The sequence below is a fragment of the Cupressus sempervirens genome, chromosome 3, assembly GCF_028749045.1.
Source record: "Cupressus sempervirens isolate cs-2001-9-10 chromosome 3, ASM2874904v1, whole genome shotgun sequence".
Lineage (NCBI taxonomy): Eukaryota > Viridiplantae > Streptophyta > Pinopsida > Cupressales > Cupressaceae > Cupressus > Cupressus sempervirens.
In genome coordinates, this window is record NC_143120.1 from 128,584,668 (window position 1) to 128,599,154 (window position 14,487).

Genomic DNA, 14,487 nt, shown 5'->3' on the forward strand with positions numbered 1-14,487 from the left:
TAAGCTTCTCCAACTTTCCAATTGAAGTTGTGTTTTGTGTTAGAGAGGCTCTATTTCATACATCCATTTAAACATTTTATGGATGTTGGGTCATGATCAATGAGAGGATAACTAGAAGACCTACACTGGGAGTATATTAATTGCCATCAATCCTTTTAGAAGACTTCCTCACTTGTATGATAGTCAAATGATGGAACAATACAAAGGGGCAACATTCAAAGAGTTAAGTCTTCATGTGTTTGTTGTGGAAAATGTTGCATATAGGTAACCCTCTCTAATTTTCTGATTGAAGTTGTTTTTTTGTGTTAGAGAGGCTCTATTTTATACATCTATTTAAGCATTTTGTGGATACTAGGTGATGATCAATGAGGGGATAAGTCAATCCATCCTAGTGAGTGGATAAAGTGGGGTAGGTAAAATAGAATCCACCAAAATTCTTATGTGTTATCTTGCTTATATGGGAGGTCAAGCAATAACTAAGGGGAGATCAGTGTAGTAGCAAGTGCTAGAAGTAAGAAATAATGGGCAATTTGGTTATGAATAGAATCATTGTAGCATTTTTTGTTGTGATCTCAATCTTCTAATACCATGTCTTCATTGTTGTATATAATCATTATCTTATTTCTATTTTATTTACTTCTTTGCAATCAAATCTTGTTCTAGAAGCCTTTGGTAATGCAAAAACTGTTAGAAATAGCAATTCTAGGTTAATTCTTTTTTCATTTTAAGATTGTCCATTGCATGTATAAGAGAAGGAAATTGAATATAAGGAGTTTCTAGACCTTGATTTGTTCATTTTGGGGTTTTTCTTACCTTTTGGTAAATCAAGAGTGCAATTTGTTCTTATATATTTTTTCTAACTAAGAAGCATATTATGTGTAGTCATTTTGGTAAATTTGTTGAGCTATAGTTTGACAAAAATTGAAGAATATCAGGAGCTATTGTTAGAACATACCTACTAGAAAGGTCTCATTTTTGCCAAATTTTAGATCTAGAGAGAAACTATCATTGTTTTTACCTTCTTTGTGCTACACCCCCAGAGTTATGTAGCATCATGCTTTGGTAATTGTGACTATAAGTGACTATTGAAGTAGGTTAATTCCTTATTTTCTATTTGTGTTCTAAATCCACATATGTTCAATTTGAAATTGCAGAATGCTAATAGTAGCAGAACCATTTTTTGAAATTTTCTTCATTTCTTATTTTAGGAAACTAAAAAATATAAGTTGGGACATCCAAGTTCATTTCATTATTTGAACTAGTCTGACTGTTATCAACTTGATGGAGTTAATGAAAGAGAGGAGTACCTTGTAACATGAAGAGAATTGGAAGTTGTTGGAATCAGTACTGAAGAACAAGTATGACATTTTGTAGAATGAAAAATTAAAATGGTTCCATCATTTTAAACTTGATTTTTTATGTTTACGGTTAAATTCATTGTTTGCTTCTTATTTCTTGTTTTGAGGCCATAATGATATTTCTACATGTCTTATTCTTACTTGCTATTGCATTTTTCAATAATGCTATATCTATTTTTTCTTATTGCAATGTTCAAACATTTTATCTACTATAAAATGATTTTCATGCATTCCTTCTAAAACTAGAGTAGGAATAGATAATGGTCTTCCTGTTTCTCATTAAAATTGACTAGCAAGAGGTGGTGGCTAGATTTCTAGGAATGGAAGACCTTCTGTAGGTCCAATATCATATGCTAGAATTCAGAATGATATGGAGCCTCTAATTCACTAGCTTGAACAAGAGACATACAGTTATGTTCTTAGAGCCTTCAAGGCACAATCAGATGCAATTACATGGGTATTTACCTATTTTGTACTACATATTTTTTAGTGTCTTCTATCACACATTTCATTAATTGATATTAATTTTCTTTTCTTTTCTTTCTATTTATTTCATTTTTGAAGAAATTTTTTTCTTGTTGTGCTTGTAGATTTTAGGGAGTTAAGTTACATGTCTTGAATTTTATATTTTTTTCTTGAAACTTATGGGTTTTTTAAAAATAATCTATGTCAAGTAAAAGAGAGTTTGATGTCTGAGTTGAGAAAAGAATTTAGAGTTTCTGATGAGGATCATAGGGAACTCTTGTGGAGAGTCAATGCAGATGATTTATTGAGATGAATAAGGTTCAATTCATGCTTGTTGTAAACATACAATTACAAGAAAAAAACTTTTAATGGGAAAAATTAAATATGTGCTCATCTTGATGTTTTAGCTAGTTTCATTCATTTGATTAAGGGGATGGACACATTCTTATGATGAAACATTATTAACTATTATACACATTGTTATTTGTGAGACTCCTTGTTAGATCTCTATAGTTTAAAGTTTTTCTTGTTTAACACTAGAGAATCTCCAAAAGCTGTACTAGAAAAAATGTTTCTTATTAGTTATTTAAATGTTTGATCAAAGAATGGAGATAGGGAACTCTTAACTTGGGTGACTTACTAAGCATTAGTCCACCAGCCCATGATCCATCCCCTAGTCCAACTATTTCAACACCATGGAATAAATAGAAAAAAACTCATGTGTTGCCATCTCTACCAATGCCACCACATTCAATGATGCATCCCATTGCCAACTACTGCAACAACACAACCTTCATCATCAACAAAAAGAGGAGCTTCTCTTGGAACTAAGAGCAAGAAAACCAAAGCAGTGAGCAATTAATTTCTAAATTTTCTCAATAATTATTTATTTTGTTGCTTTAAATATTTTTCTTCTAAAATATTCCAACTATTTATAAGTTCTATAATAAAAGAGAACTGTTGACTACTGCAGAGTTAGCAAATGCATGTGTTGTTTTCCCCAATCAAGGCTCAGCAGTTACCTCCTACTCTTCTAGCAACAGGGAGAGGACAGCTTGGGAACTAAGGCCCATTAGAGCCTCCAAGTTTGAGTGAAGATGGAGCTCTTGACCCCTTGGTGGGCAAGAAAGTGAGGACAAGCTAGCCAGAAGAAAATAGCTTTTATGAGGCTGTTATTACCAATTATGATCCAATTAAGGTATTGAAATTATTTATGTTTAATGTTAATAATTTGATTGTTGTTTTATGGAAATTATGATATCTATGTGGAATCTTGCTACTCAGTAAAAAAAAACCTTGTTATAACACAAGGCCATTGAAAAACCCTTATACTTGAAGAGGTCCCACTTCATATATTGTAGGATCCTTGCCACAATATTTTGTTGTCTACTTGGTGTTTTTTCTTGCAAGGTTGGGGTTTTAAAGATTATAGTGTCACAAATTTGGTATCTTATAGCATACATTCTTTCATTATGTGTTGTCTGAAAAACCTAGATCTATGGCTTATGTTTACCTTTTTAGTATAGATGACAAGTTTGAATATTATTCATAATTGCTAAGGATCTAAAATTGAAAAAACTTATAGCAATAGGCATAACCCCAACTATACAACTAAATATTTCCATGAAATTTACTTTAAAATAAATAGGAATTGTCATGAGATTAATGTACCACTTAAGTAGATACTTGGATATGATTATTGTAATATTTTTTAAAAAGTTACTTCTAAAGTGATTGATATGCCCAACTAGTTGTACAACTAGAAATTTGTAATTCTTCCTCATTAGTTCTCTTGCCCTCCCCTTGTCCTGTCGCCTATATGTTGCTCTTTTCCAGACCTATTGACCCTTCACCAAATAGAGATATTTTTTGTACAAATGGGTTCTTGCAAATTTATTAGTTGTAGTGGTTATTTACTTCAAAAGTGACCTGATATGGCCAACTAGTCATATAGTTAGAAATTTGCAACTCTTCCTCATGATTTCTCCCAAACTCCCCTTATTTTGCTGCTAGTCTACTAGCCTTTCCTAGACTTTTTTACCCTTCACCAAATATAGATCTTTCTTGTAGAAATGGATTCTTCTAGAGTAAACTTTATTAGTTCTTTCAGTCATTTGTAATGCTCAGTTTATTCTCTATCTATCCATCTAGCTTTACATGTGCTTTTTGTATTGTAGTAATATGCCCACATGCCTGCACATGCAGAATAATTATTGTTTTCTTTTAGGTCCCAAATGTTTGCCAGTTATAAGTTGATTTTTTTATTAGAATACATGGTACCTTAAAGAAAGAGTGATATTACATTTACCATATGGAAAAATGTGAGCATCATCCCATTGCTTGAAGTCTCCAAACAAGCAATGTGGACACTTTAACAATTAAACAACTATATCTATTAATATATATGATTTTGCCCTTATTGATTAAAAAATGGTTTATGTATGGTTAGGGACTACATGTAGTCATTTATGATATTAATATAAGTAGGGAGACTTTTGAATGGGTTAACTTGAAGGATGTATGCCATTTTCCTTGTTTCAATTACTCAAGTCTTGAAATTGAACATTGCACCCTAGTTAGTGTGCAATGTTCAATTTCTTAACTATGTTATATGAATTCCTTTGATCACACTTGTTTATGTATTTCATTTTTGGTTAAATGCCAAAGACTTGAGTCATCTATATTTTACTATGAGAAAAATCAACATATTTCAATGTCAACCACTGCCAAGCCTCTTCTAAAATTGCACTGGTCGAAGAAGATGATCTAAGAGAGAGTCCATGGGTAGGCATCCATTGGGGGATTCACCCGCTCTATTTTTTTTAAAACCTCATAGTTTGGTCAAAATTTCCACCAATTCTTGAAAGTTTTTGACCAAACATTGGTGGAAATTTTGACTAATTCCTAAAAGTTTTCTACCAAGAATTGGTGTAAATTTTGACCAATTCTTGAAAGTTTTCCACCAAGAATTGGTTGACATTTAAACCATTTCTTGACATTTTTTGACCAATATTTGGTCGAAATTTCAACCAAAAATAGCAAATTGGAGTTAGCAAAGACAAAAAAAAATTGACGAATGTGTTTGTCAAAATTTTGACCAACCTACAAGTTGGTCAAAATTTCAACGAGAAAAATTGCTATGAACTACTTGGTCAAAATATTGACCAACATGGGTCAAAATTTTGACCAAAATTTGTCAAAAATTGTGTCCAAATTTACTAGTGATGGTGATCTCTTCTCCAACTAATTATGTCAAAAAAATTTGTAAACATGTGGCAAACACCAGAACTAAAAGATTGATCAATCAAAATAACAAAAAAAAATTATTGGATCAATTACACTCCATGAACATAGATTCACAAAATATAACACACTCAAGCAAGAATAAGTACACTTCGAATGAGAGTACCAATAGCATATATTATTACATAAAAATAACAACCTGGAATACATATTACATTCCTGAATTTATAGGAAATCTCCTCTTCAATTTTTTTTGAGAGTGAGAGACTCCTTCATGCAAATATATTCTTTTAAAATAATAATAAAAAATTATTCATGTACAAGTTGACTCTCTAACTAGTGCTAAGTAGGACTCCACCCTTATTTATATCATTTAATGGGTACATGAGCATTTACATGTCTTAAAAAAAAAAGCATGAGGAAATAGGAAGAAGAAAGCCATTAGATGATGTAGGAGTCTTTAGAGATACCAAAAATAGAAGCTCGACCCTCTCTAGATGTTTGTAGGAGCTAAACTATTGTCAGAATGCATTTCTGATGCATGGAAAGATCTAAATTTAGAATTGATAGTTAACTATTGGCACACCTCTAAATTCTTCAAAAAATTCGGGCACACCTTTGGCAAAGTGCACCTTGCACACCTTGCACACCTTGAGAGAAGTGCACCTTGGAAGATAGGTCCAAAAATGTAAAATTTTACCAAGTGTCAAAACTGAAATTATAACTTCTAGTTTTTGATCCCCTTCATACCAGAGCTATGTCTGGGTATTTGTTCTTGAATTTCTCTATAATCTTCTTTACCTGGGTTGCATCTAGCAAATTGAAAGAATCATATTTATCCTGTACTTTTTGTCGATAGTTGCCCACCTCTATGTGAGTCTCTACAAAATCTCCCAATTTCACATCTAATTTTAGAAATGCCTCTTCGATCTTAAATGCTTGTATAATATCTTCATCAATAGAAGCTTCTTCAAAAGTCTTCTGAAATTGTTCAATAGCTGCTTGCACAGTCATAAGTCTATCCCTTGAATTATCTTCAAAAATATCAATAATCTCTCTTTGCCTCCAAAATTTGCTCTTGGGCTTGATCCTTGAGCTTATGAATATCCACATGTAATGTTTCCATTACATTATTACCATCCACAATCTTCTCAATCTAATCATCTATCTTATCTAACTCATCTTCCATATATACATCCATCAACATATGATACCTTTGACCCTTTTATTGATTATAACGATTTCATTTCTTTACCCCAGGTATGTATCTCATCCATCAACCTAAAATCCCAGTTAAATGTAGCAACCAACTTGTTTGTATTATCGTGCATGTGGAGTAGTAGTTTAATATTTTCTTATATGATCTGCACACCTTTCTCTTCAAAACTTTCCTACCATTACTGACATCCCTTAAAAAATGGATCTAATTGTACAGTCTCCTTATCCTTCTTATCAAGTGTTGCACCTAAAGTCTCCTTGAGACTTTCAAAATCCAATGGACCAACTACTTTGTTTAAATAAGCTCTTAGGATTACATTATGCTTGGTTTAACAATTTAGACTCATCTTGTTCGAACTGCCTAAACACTTCTTTGATTCTCGTAGTGACCATTAATTTGGCAGTATCCATAGTGGGTTTTCCAAGCAAGATCTCTTTGATTCAATAATATTTTAGGGTCAATTCCTCAATATCAACATGTAGAGGAGGGATAGCAACATTAGTGAACAAGTTCTATTTTTGAATACTCATAATGAAGGCCAATGTTCATACATCACCTACGGGTGGCTCAAGTTTCTTGAGAGCTTCAATTAATTCTCTCATTCCCTCTTCCTCAGTACAATACAACTACCTTTTGTGTCTAAGCATCACCTCTTTTCTCAACTATCTCAGAGTATCTTCCATTGGAGATTTATCCTTAGATTAAGAGGGATCTTGTACCACTAGGCCTTTTCCTTTTATTTTTACCCTTCTGTGCCCTGAAGTGTCTAACTTCTCTATCAAGCTTATGTATAGTTTCTGGCCTAATTGGAGACTAAGCTATGAATTTTGACACTATCACCTTTGCTCCTTTACCTTTCACTAGGTGGGCTACATCTTGGAAAACTATCATTTGTGGGATCAAATTTGGCTTGAATGGTCTCTTAATCTATTCCTTGGTTAAATGGATGATATGCCTCGCCCTATGATTGATATTTGCATTTTCTTCTCTATCAATCTCTACATTCATGATAGGCTAATCTTATATCTTATCTCTATTATACAAGGGATCTAAGACCTTTTCAGTGTCTTGTTGCACAACCTTCAATGGAACCTTCCTTTTCAAGGCATTGCCTACCAAATAAAGAGTCATTCTACAATAATCCCTTATTTGAATCTTTTAGTCATCTACTACATTCATCCAATGATCATATATGGCATCTTCATGTTTGAACTATTTTCCTACTAAGCACTAAACTCTACCAATGTTATCAAAATAGGGATGAGGGGAGTTATAATCCTCCAAGGGATATTGATCCCATTCTGACTCAAAAGTCATGATATCTTGCTTTTTTTTAACACCAAATGGACCTATAGTGATGGTCCATACCTAGGTCTTTTTATGCTTCTTCCTTACTCTTTTATATACAAATGAGAGTTGTCCTAAAATCTTTAGCAATACGAGTCTATCACACAGATATGTAAGGAGCTTCTTTGGATTTATAGTTGTACCCACTACCCTCAAACAAGTGAATGTCTTGAATTGGATGTAGTAGGCACCTATTTATGTAATCTTTGTTGATGCCTCTTCTAACATCCTTTTTGAATAATCTCCTTTGATGAACTAGATGATTACAAAATTGAACACATCATTCACTATTTTGTATTTCTTTTTATGATCCAAAAGTTTTTTTCTCACTAGTTGGGGTTATACCACATAAGGCCATGTGTTAGAATCTTGCAAGTTGCCCCTTCTAAAAAATCCTAGGTAATATGTAGCTCTTGTTGCTAATAGATACACCAAATAAGATCTCATATAGAACCTCTGGTCATCTTTGACCAACACCAATTGTTCATCTAAACTCTCATTGAGGATTGAGGCCCAATGAATTGACATCTTTTCCATTCTAATAGTTTCAATGAAGTGTACCATCCATATGCTTAAGTATTCTGCTACTAGTAATCCCATGATTTAGCTCAAGAGCACTATGGAATGTCTGATATCATCTTTCATATAACCTCTTGTCAAATCCACTTTCCCTACTTATCACCCAAGAGGAGTCCTATCAATGAGATACAAGGATTGAATGATTTATGTGTCTTTTTGTTCATGCTCTCTATACCACCTTTCTACTTGATGGTATGTCAACCTAATGTATCGATCTGCCCTTGGAAGATGGAAAAATTTCTCTATTTTCTTAGGCCTCATATCTAGAATGATCTCTCTAGTTATGCTTTTTACCACCTTTTCCTCCAAAACATAATTCTCTGCTAATTCCATAACTAGCTCAGAAGATTGTATTGAAACTGGGTGTGAAACTATGTTTACTAACCCTGATATGATAAGTGTAGACACCATAAGGGACCTCTCATTTGGTTTATTGCATAGGACCAAGAATGCATTCTAGTCAATATGACGTAGCTTTGTGTCCTGGATCTCTAAATATGCATCTTGGAAGCATGAGTTTGATTGAACACATTAAAGTTTGAAGACCATTGGTTTTGGAGCCATCTTTGCAATGAGGGAGGATGAGGAGGAAGCTTTTTATCTACTCAAAGTAGACATCCATTAGTCTGAAAGGTTGAAAAAATTAATTTAAAAAAACTCTAAATAGTAAAAAATCGAACCCAAAACCTAAAAATCCTATTACAACACCTAAAAACCCATTTTCTAACTCTAATGGATAAAAACTTTGGCACACCTTGTGTACCTTAAGGATGCACTAGGTGCACCTTTCCCCTTAGCACTTGTTCAACACTAAGGGTGCACATATAGTGCACCTTGAGCGGTGTGCTAGGTGCATAACCTTAAAGTGCAAAGTTTCATGTTTGAAATAAAATGGATGGGCATATAGTGAACCTTGTCAGGTGTATTATGTGCACACCCTTACTTTGAATATTGGGGAATGCTTAACCTTTCAAAGGTGTACATGTACACTCCTTGGATAGGTGGGCACATGTGCATCTTTCACTTGGTTTTCTTTTTAAGTTTTATTGTGTTTTAGGGAGAAAAGGTACACACCTTGCACACCTTAGATAGGTGTGCAAGGTGTGCACCTTCTAACATTGTGTTTGTGTGTGTGTGTATAGGTTCTAATTCAATGAAAATTAGTGTACCTTACATAGTGCGGGGGTGCAACATGGAAGAAGAAAGTGAATAGAGTGAAGGGGGTATCCTAGGCTTTTATAGGGATAGGATGAAGTGCACCCTTTGGAGGTGCGCACCTGCACCTATGCACATGTACACACCTCCAAAAGGAAGTGCTTCACACTTGGAGACTTGGCACACTAGCTCACCTTAATGGGTGTGCTAGGTGTGCTAAGTGCTCTAGTGCACCCTTCTACATAAAATTTAGTTTTTTCTCCTCAAAATCTCTAGTTCCTATCAAAAAGGGTTTTTTTGGCAGAAGGCCAAACTAGACATAGACACGAGGTAGAGCCCTAAAAGGACTCAGACCCCAAACTAGGGATCTGGAAAAATTAAAAATATACTAGGGGGTCCCCATTTCTAGGAGAAATGGGGAAGGCGTTGTGAAACCACAACAATCTACAGGCTCAAAACAATGCAAGTACCCTTCTGTTGAGTTTTCAAACCTCACCCAAGCACTCTAAGGTCTCCAATAGTGATCCTAAAGATCTTTCTATAATTTTTTCCACCAAAAATCCATAATAAATTCTTTGATACTTAAGCTAGAGCAATAAGATTTTTATGTTAGGCTTATAACTCTAAAATGAACCTTCATGTAGAAAATGAGAACATTTTGAGCTCATATGACAAACTTACTAAAAATAGAAAGTTCCCATAAATAGTAACCACCCTATTTACTAGTCCTTATTAAAATAAAAAAGACTGAAAATAAATATATTTTTGGGTGATACAAGATTTCTCTCACCTAGGGTGCTCCTGCATAAGATGTAGAAGCTTCAACATGATGATCAATTCATAGTTATTTCTCACCCTAAAGGAGAGACATATAGGAGATAAAATATTCATACTCCTGAGTAATCCCATTTATGGGATTAGTTTCTTCTTTATACTCTTTTATTTGATCAAGATTTTAATAAAAAATAGGTCCCTTGTCAATAGTAGAGAATCCCAATCCATGTTTCTCTCTAAACTTATGTTCTTGAGTGGCACTTAGTAGTTCTGAAAAACATATTTTCATCACTCAAAGGACAATGACTAGCATAACCCATCTTAGTGAGGAAATCATATCCTTTACCATATTTCTTAGGAGGGATTTCAGTAGTAAGTGTAGTTTCTTTAGTGTCTTCACCTTGATACATCTATTCCTTAACAAATCTCTCTTCATTTTCATCTTCCATATGAATTAAATATTGAAAAAAGGTATGATAGATAGTCATAACAAAGGAAAATGGATTCATATCCTCATAGGGTTTTCTATTAGAGCATGGAGAAGAGGGTATTATTGTGATAGATTCTAATTGATATTCTCCCATACTAGTATTCAATAGTTTCATTTTCTTCTCAAATTTAGTAAATACTCTTATTATTTATTCACCATCTCTATTATTTGGTGCAAAGAATTCCGTAGTCATAGCATTGATAGACAAATTATTATCTCTAGGAAGAGAAAAATGCATTGCCATTGTTTGAGAACTTGATTGATTGATGTTATATGGACTTGACTTCTTGCATTTCATGTATCTACTACCTTCCTACCATAATGTTGTATGCAAAAGGAAAGTATAGAACTTGAAAGATAACATCATTATCAAATCGGCCCACTAAAATAGGAAGTAAAAAAAGAACCTTAGAATATTTATCCTCTTTATCATAAGATTTAATTATAGGGTATGTGTGGGATCATGGTGGCTTAAACTATACCCTAAAGTGGTAGTGCAAAATTAGAAAATTACATTTATGTCAACTTGATGTGCATATTTCAACAAGTTATGTAGTTTATATTAACAATTTGTAAGAATAGAATATGTATGAAATTGAATGTAGTTTCTAAACTACTAGGCCTTATCTTTAAAAAATTAAATTTGACTGGTCAAAACTTCATATTTTAGTACAGTGTTACAAAAAAATTAGGACAAAAATAAGTAGTTGTATGTCTAACCACCTTAATCATAATTAAATAATACAATTTTTTATAAGATTTTAGATATCAAAAGTAGACTCGTGCCTAGATGTGACACATATTTCTGGGTATTTTTATTCCGACTAAATTATTCATTATGATTTTTTTTCTACAACATAATCAAGGAAGAAAAATATTTTCTCTAACCATCTTAACTAATTTAAGAAATTACAAAATTTAAATTTTCTTTTTTCTTATTTTTATTGGGCGAAACATAGAATATGACACAACTTTTAGATTTCAAAAATATTTTATAGTTTGAAAGTTATAGTTATTTTCAATTTGTATGTAAATCAACATCTTCATTTTTAGATAAGTAACAAATACTTATCAAACTAATATCTTGGCAGGAATTATGTTGCGGCAAAGTTGAAATTGTACTCTATAAACCATTTACGATTAATGAATGCTATCAGATTCTAAGTCATCATATGCATCATTGAAATCTCGAACACCCTTGAACACTACAAATTCATATTTTTGAGGTAACCAAGAAGTCTTGGAGATTACAAAGCCTAATTGGGTACCCAATATCCTCATGCACAAATCTATAAATTAATGACATAAAAAATGGAGGGTGGGGATTTAAAGTTGAGGAAGGGTCATGATTATCCCCTGCATGATCCATGTGATATCCATGTCAAGTGTGTTTTTTATTTTTATGATGCATGTGATTGTAAATTGTGATATTAAATATCTATAGTTGATAAGATATATATATATATATATATATATATATATATATATATATATATATATATATTAGTAGATATAGTATAGCATATTATATTCTACATAGTATAACATATTATATTATAATATATTTAAATATCTTATACAAAAAAATTAATTATTTTTTTAATATTATATAATATAGGAAATAGGATATTAAACACATATTATATGTAGGGACAAATGTGTCAAAAGGGGTCATAGATTATCCTATGACCCCTTTTGATACATAAGAAAAAGTGGAATGTATCCCTAGGGTTCTTAGGACACCTAGGGACACATGTCCTTATCAAATATGTCCTTTTGACACATATGAACAAACGTAATGTGTCCCTTGGAATCCTAATCTAAACCCCTTTCAACCCATATAAATAAGCACAATGTGTCCCTAGGGGTCCTAGGAACACTACTGACATGTTTCATCATTAAATATGTTGAAAGGTGTCATAGGTTATCCTATGACCCCTTTTAGCACATATGCACAAGTATAATATTTACCTAGGGGTTGTAGGAACCCTAGTGAGAGATGTCATCATCAAATGTATTGAAAGGCGTCATAGGTTATCCTATGACCCATTTCAACTTGTATGAACTAGCATAATGTGTCCCTAGATGATCTACACATGTCATCAACAAATGAGTCAAAAGGAGTCATAGCTTAGCTTATGACCCATTTCAACACATATAAACAAGGATAATGTGTTGCTAGGGGTCCTAGGACCCCTAGGGACACATGTTATCATAAAATGTGTTAGAAGTGGTCATAGGTCATCCTATGACCCATTTCGACACATATAAACAAGAGCAAGATGTCCCTAGGAAGGGACACATGTCATCATCAAATGTGTCAAAAGGGGTCATAGGTTATCCTATGACCTCTTTCGACACATATGAAAAAGCACATTGTACCCCTAGGGGTCCTAGCACCCATAGGGGCACATGTCATCATCAAATTTGTCGAAAGTGCTCAAAGGTTATCCTATGACCCCTTTCAACACATATGAACAACCATAATTTGTCCCTACATGGATGAGGACTCCTAGGGACACATTTCATCATCAAATGTGTCCAAAGGGGTCATTGATTATCCTATGACCTCTTTCGACCCATACAAAAAGCACAATATGTTCCTAGGTGTCCTAGGACTTCTAGGGACATGTGTCATCATCAAATGTGTCAAAAGTGATCATAGTTTATCCTATGACCCCTTTTGACCCATATGAACAAGTGCAATGTGTCCCTAGGGATTCTAAGACCTCTAGGAACACATGTTATCTTTAAATGTGTTAGTTAGGTGTTATAGGTTATCCTATGATAGCTTTCAACAAATATGAACAAGCACAATGTATACTAAGGGGTTATAGGAATCATAGGGACATTTCATCCTCTAATATTTCAAAAGGAGTCATAGCTTATCCTATGACACCTTTCAACCCATATGAACAAGCAGAATGTATACCTAGGTGTCTTAGGACCTCTAGGGATACATGTTGTCATCAAATGTGCTAGAAGAGGTCATAGGTTATCCTATGACCTTTTTCAACCCATATGGACAAGGAGAATGTGTCCCTTGTTGGAAGCATGAATGTTCATGATATTCCTATGGGGTATATTTTCCTTTATCATTAGATAAGTATATATGGATGTAATTATGGATGAATATGAATGATTATAACCATCACAAAGACCAAAATGTGAAGATAAGTAGAGCTCAGTGATATTGAAGGAAACTTCATTGTTGAGGTTTTATTGTGTGATCCAAAGTTTGATACTTGGATTCGATGTTCATGACTTCGTCTGCAAGGTTTGACAATGATTGGTCTAGTTGACAAGACAAAGGAAAGAAGTTAAAGTATAGTACACACAATTATTCTGCAAGAAATAGTTGAGAGATCAATTGAATAGTGAGTTTAGTGGTCTTGCCCCAGAAGCTATTTCGATAGTGGGTCCTTCTATCTTCTACAACTCATTAAAAGAAGAGATAAAGATGTGATGACAAGAAGAAGAATCAATGAAGAACTATATTTGATATCTCAAGTTAAACCTAAGAATGCAGATGAAGCATGTAAAGATGATTATTGGAAGCAAGCTATGAAAGAGGAATTAGATTAGATAGTAAAGAATGAGACATGGGAATTGGTCCCTAGACTAGAAGACAAGAATGTGATAGGAACTAAAAATGTTTTTAGGAACAAGATGAATGAAAAAGGTGAAGCTTTAAGGAACAAGGAAAGATTGTTATTTAAAGGTTACTTATGGCAAGACGGAATAGAATATGATGAAACCTATGCTCCTATGGCAAGAATAGAAGCAATAAGGTTATTCTTAGCATATGCATCATATAAGAAATTCAAAGTATATAAGATGGATGTAATGTCAACATT

General features: G+C 33.3%; 1 pseudogene; it reads left to right on the forward strand.

Annotated features, from left to right (window-relative positions):
* The window catches only part of LOC149565106 (protein EMSY-LIKE 3-like), a 171,091-nt pseudogene that overhangs the window by 31,367 nt on the left and 125,237 nt on the right, over nucleotides 1-14,487 (forward strand).